Genomic DNA, 8,620 nt, shown 5'->3' on the forward strand with positions numbered 1-8,620 from the left:
TCTGCAATTGTCGATTATACATTTAATCTTTTCCTACAAAGACTGAATTCTCTAGATCATATGGTACTTCTAACAGCCCAGCTGAGTGGTGCATTTACATTCCTACACACTGTTAAACATCTTGCATCAAAGGCTACAAACTGCTTTGTAAATTACCTACTTTCCAAAGCTTTAATACGTGATTACAGCATTAAACAGCAACACCAAACAGAAAAAATTCTGTTACTAAATACTGATGTGTCAGCTGTGGCTCAGTTGGTAGCACTCTCACCTGAGTCAAAAGGTTCTGGGTTCAAGTCGATGTCCAAGACTTGAGCACAAACGTCAAGGCTGACACTCCAGTACAGTGCTAAGGGAGTGCTGCAAGGTCAGAGGTGCCCTCTTTCGGATTAAACCAAGGCCCCATCTGCCTGTCAGGTGGATGTAAAAGATCCCATTTTGAAGAAGGCAGGTAAGTTATCTCCAATACAAAAACAGAATTACCTGGAAAAACTCAGCAGGTCTGGCAGCACAGGCGGAGAAGAAAAGAGTTGACGTTTCGAGTCCTCATGACCCTTTGACAGAGGACTCGAAACGTCAACTCTTTTCTTCTCCGCCGATGCTGCCAGACCTGCTGAGTTTTTCCAAGTAATTCTGTTTTTGTTTTGGATTTCCAGCATCTGCAGTTTTTTTGTTTTTATATAAGTTATCTCCAATGTCTTGGCCAATATTTATCCCTCAATCAATATCACAAAAACAGGTTATCTGGTCACTATCACATTGTTACACTTGGTGTTTGCTATGTGCAAATTGGCTGCTGCATTTCCAACATTACATTAGAGTCCATACTTCACAAACACTTCATTGACTGAAAAATGCTTTTAGTCATCTGGTGGCTGTGAAAGGTGTTATATAAATGCAAGACTTTTTTTTAAATCAAATCAAATACCAGGTATTCAGCAAAGAAAAATTTGATTAGTAATAATCATCAGAACTGCTGTGATACAAACAATGGGAGATAACAGTCCAGTAAAAGGCACATGATGAATATCAGAGTACTATAAGCTCTAGGAGGCACCAACGCACAAACATAAATACAATCAAAGTAAATTTAAATTCTTTTTCACTTGTAAGTTCTAAGTTCTTCACACTTCAGAAGTAAAATTATGATTCTGTTATTTAGTATTCTGTAATAAAGATTTTTTATATCAGACATATACAGAATCACAGAATGATTCATAGAAGGTGGCCATTTCGCCCAATAGGCCATTGCCAACTCTTAGAAAGAGTTTTCCAATTAGTCCCACTCCCCTGCCCTATTCCCTATGGCCTAGTCAGTTTTTTCTTACTTCAGTGTTCATCCATAACCCAGTAATATTCTCTATTCAAGTGTTAATCTAATACAATCTTGGAAGTTATTATTTGAATCTCCTTCCACCACTCTTTCAAATATTGTGTTACTACCAATGAAATGGCATGCAGGTAATTTTTTTTAAATAATAAAAGTGAAAACAAAAGGTCTATATACAAAGATGAGATGATTTGAGAGGAAATGTTTCAAATTTAAAGGAAGCCATTAAGAATGAGAAAAATGTTGGTGGCCAACATTAATTACTATCGTAAATTCCTAAAACAAATTTGAAAGACTGCATTAAACCTCCCATGTGTTTTTCATCTGCTGACACTGATAAGCGTTCCCTCTCTATTTTTAGAAAACAACTAGAATCTCAAGGCAGAAAGGTGAGAGAGCAATGGCATCCATGCCATAAAGCGGCAACAAGGCAACTTTAACTTGGTCACCACAAGCACAGGGATCACTGCCAACACTTGTACCAACCCCTGGTCATCCTGCACCATTATAACCACAGTCACCAACAATACCACAAGAGCACTCATGAATGACACAACAAGCAGGGAAAAAGATAAACCATACCACTTACAGAGTACTGAATGTAGGACACCAGATAAGATGAACACACAGCTTGGCTCTTGGAAGGAATGCAGCTTATAGGAGTTCTTGAAATACAACGTAGGAAAATTGCAAGTTGAATTTGATGATCTACCATGTTTAATGGAAATGAATAGTTTGAGGTTCAAATCTATACTGACCACTAGGGTATCATTGGTTGCCTGGAAGGCTAGAGATAAGTTAACAAGGACTTTAATTCCACAATCCACCTTGTGTTAAGACATTAATGGCTCTGAGTGGTGGAGAATAAAAGCCAGGATACCCTCTCATGAGCAGCACAAACCAGTAGACTAACTTTTTGTGAGGTTGTAATCCCAACCAGTGCCCTGTCTGGCTCAGCTGGCAGCACTCATGTCTCTGGTTCTGAACATGGGCAGGTAGCACCAAATCAGGCAAAATGCACAGGCAGGCAAGAACAAACGTAATGAAGAGAAGATTAAACTGCTGGCCAGATAGCCCAGAGGGTGGCATTACAATGGTTTGCACTCTTGAAAACCTTGATACCCATAGAAAGTTCTTTCACTCCTTCCCACAAGGAACATGATGAAATTGTTACATCTTGCAAACAAGACCACCTCTGTCACTTGTTTGATACACCTGTGTCCAGCAAACAACCCTTTTTAGCATATATTGCCAGCTTTTTCTTGGAAGGATGCTGTTATGATGTGGCAGGTGGTGTGCGCGAGGCGGACCAAATCCACAAGAGAAACTTGGCCATGCTATCATAACGGTTTTGCAATTTGTACTTATTACAAGAAGATTTGTGCACTTAATTCAGAAGTAGTGTGTCCACTACACCTTGAGATTTTAAAAATTAAATTTAAACATTTATTAAGAAAAGAAAAGATTTCAAGCAAATACATAACATTATAGTTAATTAATACTATAACAAATCCCAAAATCCCTAACTAACTTGACTCCCAACTACACGGTCCCTTTAAGGCAACAGCCCAAAATAGATTTTAAATTTAAATAGCATGCGAGCAAGTTTATCACAGCACTCAACAGTGAAATTCCAAAAGCTTTCCTCTACCTTTGGTTACTGGACGCAGCAGACTTCTGCTAAAAGGTGACTGGAGGCTTCCCCAAGGCTGTTTCACACATTCCTTTTAAATCTTACATGGCCTCCCCGACATAGTCTTCCATTCTCTTTAAATACATTTCTCTCTCCTTAATCTGTAAATTGCATTGTTCTATATGTCTTTGGAAATGTACTTTTCCCATAATATAAAAATCTTTCATGTTGCCAATATGGTCAGTATCGTTGGGGAAAAATAAACATACTGCTTGGCCTTGCTTATCTTGTTAGTTGTAAACATCCTGTCATCCCTTTGAAACCTAAACGACTTCTTCACTTATTTAAAAATACAAATTTCCTTCACACCCTACATGCTAAGACCTCATCCATGTTTATTTATTAGCATTTCAAATGCCTTTTACCCCTAACTTTTTTGATAATTGCAAGCTTGCATTCTATCTGACTCCAATTCAATTAAATCACACAGGCAGAACCATGCACACTCATACTCATAAACTAACTTTACAATAAACCACAATAATATTTTGAAAAATATTATAGCTTCATGACAATGCAGTAGCACAAATGCTTAATGCAGAGTGATCTAACAAAAGTTGTCTGCAAATCTGCCTCCAAAAAATAGCATACTGTGAGGTGCAAGTGGCAACCAAGTGTCCCCTCCTAGATATTCAGGAAGGATTATCTGGTCAGCGACTAAGAGTGCTACGGGCGAATAGCATTGATGCACTTAATGCAGAGCTACATAAGCATGAGATAGCATTGTCAACCCTCCCAGGATGGCCAGGAGTCCCCCGGAATGAGCCCCAATCTCCCAGGGGCAAAATAAAGCATTTTAGGAGCATTTCAGCTCCTGGCCAGGACCATTCACCAACCAACCACGGCCTGGGTTGGGGTACCACCTGACATTCCCTACATCAGGGACTGGTCACCAGTCAAACACAGCCTGTCTCTAGGTACCACCTGACCTTCCCTGTGTTAAGAACATACACCCCCACCGATGGAAAAACCTGGCTCGGCATCAGCGGAGGCCACTTGACAGAAATATCCAAACGGCTTACATGATCAGACCACATGATCATTGCTCCAAACAGTTCAGGCAAAGCCCACATGGCTGCAGAGCTGGAGGAAAGGGCGCTGATTAGGTTAGGCTCAGCTGAGACTGGTTTGATGCTGGTATAGTGATTAGTTAGTGTTATTGATGTTTTTAGTGTCAGACTGAATTGGTGGTGACTGGACAAACTGTTGTGTGCTGCAGATTTCCATCCCCCTGTGAACAACTGTCAGGGGAAGGAATTGTTCAGACCCAGTAGTCAAATTTAGTGGAGGCAGGTTCAGTCCCTCTCACTCAGCTTCACAGGTCTTTTCTCTAGTTTCACCTCTCACGTCTCACCACCAGCTTTCCGTGACGTCACTTCCAGTGACGTCTCCCGGAATCTGTCCAGCCAGAGTTGGCAACCCCAACATGAGGAAGAAAAGAATAGCAGGATATACTGTTAGGGTTAAAGGAAGAGGGGTGGGAGGAAGCTTTTGTGAAGCACAAACACGAGCCCAGACCAGTTGGGTTGGATGGTCTGTTCCTATGGGGTTGACTCAATGTACTTCTACAAATAATGCTTGCTAATGAAAATTGTTTCAGCAGTTATAATACGAATAACATTAACAAGGGAGCAAGCTTGTCCAACACCTTTTCTGAAACGTTGATTATGTTTTGTAGAGCATGATACGCCAGCAGTAGAGAGAAAAAAATACAACTTCCACAATGCTGTCACAACAAACTTGATCTGCTGCAGAAAAGGGGATACCTGATGCTCTGATGAGCATCATTCACTAAACTAATGATTTAATATTTGCTAAACCATTAGCTAGTGACTCTTCTTTTAGGCAGTCCTTCAGGATCAAGGATGACTTGTTTCTTCTCCAGTTCAATGGGTTAAGATGGCTGATAAGTCCAAGGCGCCATTTGCAGACTCTGTCACATGTGGAGCAGGTGAGGCTTGAAGGGTTGGGTAGTGGGTTGTTTAACATAAGAACTAGGAACAGGAGTAGGCAATTCAGCCCCTCGAGCCTGCCCCACCATTCAATACGATCATGGCTGATCTCATTTCGGCCTCAACTCCAATTTCCCGCCTTCTCCCATAACCTTTCAACCCATTACTAATTAAAAATCTCCTCCTTAAATTTATGCAGCTTCCCAGCATCCACTGCACTCTGAGGTAGTGAATTCCACAGATTCACGACCCTTTGAGAAAAGCAATTCCTCCTCATCTCTGATTTAAATCTACCACCTCTTAGCCGAAAACTATGGCCTGTCGTTCTAGAATGCCCCACAAGAGGAAACATCCCCTCCGCGTTTACTTTGTTTATCCCCTTTAGGATCTTATATACCTCAATTAGATCTCCTCTTATCCTCCTAAACTCTAGCGAGTATAGGCCTAAACTGCTCCATCTCTCCTCATAAGACAAGCCCCGCATCTCTGGAATCAATCTAGTGAACCTCCTCTGAACCACCTCCAATGCAACTACATCCTTCCTCAAGTAATTGTGCTTTCCCTCCGACACCCCGACTTCGCAAGCTCCTGACAAAGTCTTCTAATGTGTTCAGTGCTGTCACGAATGAGCTTTCCCATTTGGTCGGTCACAAGCCAAGGTCTCCTATGAGCCAACAGGTATGTTTGACCACTTCAGGAATGCTTTGAGGACATTCCTAAAGCATTTCCACTGCCCTCCTGGGGGTCCTCTACCATTACTGAGTTCAGAGTAGAGCAACTGCTCTGGGAGTCTGGTGCCAGGGTAGGTGGGGGGTTGTGGGGTGGGGGGTGATATATGAGTTGGCATGGCTGGGGCAAGGGGAGTGGGTGAGGGGTGATGGGGTGTATGCTAGAGGGCCTAATGTTTAACAAAACAACTGGGACAAAGTCCCAGAGAAGCAAGGTGAGTCTTTTAAACAGCTACCTTCGGCACACAGCAGGCTTTGTGGCCATTTCTGATCTGAATCCAGGGACGGTGGCCCTGAGTCTATCCCACACCCATTTCCCTGGAATGAAAGTCGGGTCTGAAGGGGCATTTTTTCCCTGTAGGCAGGTGCATTAAAGTCAGGAAATTTCCTGACTCGTGCTACCCATCTCGGGAGCAAAAATCCGGGCCAGAGTTGAGAATTCTACCAGTGAACCAAGATTGACACTGAATTTTCATTGACATTACCTATCCCATTTTATCCAATATTAAATGCCTTACAACGCCACTGCGCAGTTGCTAATCCTGTGAATGCCGATAATGCTCTAATCCTTGTAATTTGAAAAGCGTAACAGAAAGCCCTACAAAATCAGAGCTCAAGCTGAGCGTAAAGTAGTTCCACAGATTAGTCTGTGATTTTAGTGATGACCTTCAACATGTTAATTTATTTTTATATCTCTCCTTATCAGTCATCAAAGAACAAACTGAGAACTGTCCAAGGCCTCAATGTCTATGCTGTTCCTGAACTTAACATGTAGCAGCAGATCCGGACAATGAATGACTGAAAGGTGGCAGGTAATATTATATTGCTGATACCAGTCATAATTGTCCTGGTTATTCAGAGCAAATAAATATTCTTCAAGTTGCCTGCCACATTCAAGGATATTACCAGGTGAGAACTCACTTGCACCAAAACAAAGATTTTAAACTACATTAAAAAATGAGTGAGTAAAGTGTACAAAAGTGATCTCGGGTGAATCCAACCACTGAATTTTTCTTCGTACTCCCTCCACCAATTCCAGAAAGCAGCTGAGATTGCCTTTCAGCATGTCTCTCGAATGGTACAAAGAGTACCATTCAAATGTACCATGCAAACAAATGGTCAAATCACTGCATGAGAAATGTGGCTACATATGCAAATCCTACCACGTTGTAGAGCTACATAAAGAATTACATACACTTCTTTCCAAATGCTATTCTCCTCACCCTTGCCTGCATTATGTATAAATATCCAAAAAGGTGGGGAAATGCTCCCTTGGGAAACTGTGGCCTGAAACTGGGGAATTCTGCTTAAATACTTCGCTACTTCACAACTGATAATACTGGATCAAAGTAAGTGAAATGTGGATTTATCCATAATCAGCATACCAAATAAACTATTACTTCCCTATGAACTAAATATTCAGTTTTCCCAATCCCTTCACAGGTCCATGATTTGCCCCTCGGTGCTTGTCAGTGTTTTCTATTTATCTGGGTTGGCATGCATCTGACTAGTCCAGGTTAGAGTTTTCAGCGAATGTTGCTGTTTTCTTCCTGGATCAGTTTATTGTGAAACCAGGAATTTTCACTTGCAACACAAAGTGAAAACCAATGAGAAAGCAGCAGTGCCAGTTAGTAGCAACAGCCAGGAACAGAACGCATACATGTCAATCCAGAAAACTATCAAAGGCTCAGCAACAATTTTTTAAAAGCCAGCACAACCTTAGAAAAAACTGACAGCTCAGGAAATCTCTGAATATGTAGCTACGACATGTAGTTACTCTGAAAGAGTGCAATGGGACATGAGCTTGTCATAAATTAAGTTGCAGGTATACCAAATTTTAACTCTTGTAGGTTGTGACAAACATTGTGGGATTTTTCCCATCATTTCCTTCAGAGTCATATTTTGAACTATTGTGAATATGTATTGGCACTCAGTTCTAAAAGAACATACAAGGCTGTCGCTAAGCCACAAGGACACTCACTCTTCATTCCAGTCTCCAGTTCACAATGACACACCTCCTGCCCCTCAGTTCACACCAGCAATCCTCTTCCCCTCCCATTTATTAGCACTGGCCCCCATGGTTCTTGTGGCAGTCTTCTACCTTTCCACAGTTCACGCCAGCACTTTCATCCTCTAAATTAATTCTTTCCTACCTGGTTCACAACGGCACTGTGCCTCTCAGTGCTACACACGATTCCTACCTGCTACCAAGTAAGAATTCTCACAATTATGTGACTCCCAGTCTCGCAAGGCTATTAGAAGAATTACTATTTACAGCCATGTTCCATCCACTGGAGTAGCAGCAGCTGATCAGAACTGGCACAAACTATTCCAAGAGAGTTATAAGTGTTCAGACTTGCGCCAGACTATGCCTCTGATAATACAATCCATGAGCACAGTAACACCAACCCGACTTGAACATATACTTCTTTGTTCCTTCATTGTTGCTAGGTTAAAATCTAAAAACTCCCTAGTTAACAGCACTGTGGGTGTACCATGAGAACCTTCACCACATAGGCTGCAGCAGTTCTAGGATAAGACCACCCACTTCTCAAGGGAAACTTGGGTTGATCAATAAATGTCCTTGTGAGCAGTGCCCTGATCCAAAGAACTAAGATTGTAAAATGACCTATGTCAAACAATGCAGTTTCCTGCTGTTCAAGCACCAGCTTCAAGAGACTTGTTTCTATTCTAATAGTCATAGCTCATTTAGTCATTTGTTGTGTTGATTAAAATTTGGCTGAATCTGTTAACTATGTAAAAGAATTCCACAAGTTATATTGCTGGGAGGCACATCCTGGAACAGATAGAAGCATTGCACCAAAGTACGATAAGACTATTGTTTGTAATCATCATGGATCACATGGTAGGCTGCACCTAGTTACATTTTTGTTTTAAGTCGAGCATATCATTATCA

The 8,620-nt window shown here is 41.4% G+C and overlaps 1 protein-coding gene across 1 annotated transcript in view; it reads right to left on the reverse strand.

Moving 5' to 3' along the window:
- The window catches only part of triqk (triple QxxK/R motif containing), a 101,169-nt gene extending 93,298 nt beyond the window's left edge, over positions 1 to 7,871 (reverse strand). Inside the window, exon 1 of the mRNA XM_041189008.1 lies at positions 7,857 to 7,871. The gene's annotated coding sequence lies outside the window, so the exon portion shown is untranslated. The remainder of the gene's footprint in view (positions 1 to 7,856) is intronic.
- Positions 7,872 to 8,620: the final 749 nt, after the last annotated feature.

The sequence above is a fragment of the Carcharodon carcharias genome, chromosome 6, assembly GCF_017639515.1.
Source record: "Carcharodon carcharias isolate sCarCar2 chromosome 6, sCarCar2.pri, whole genome shotgun sequence".
Lineage (NCBI taxonomy): Eukaryota > Metazoa > Chordata > Chondrichthyes > Lamniformes > Lamnidae > Carcharodon > Carcharodon carcharias.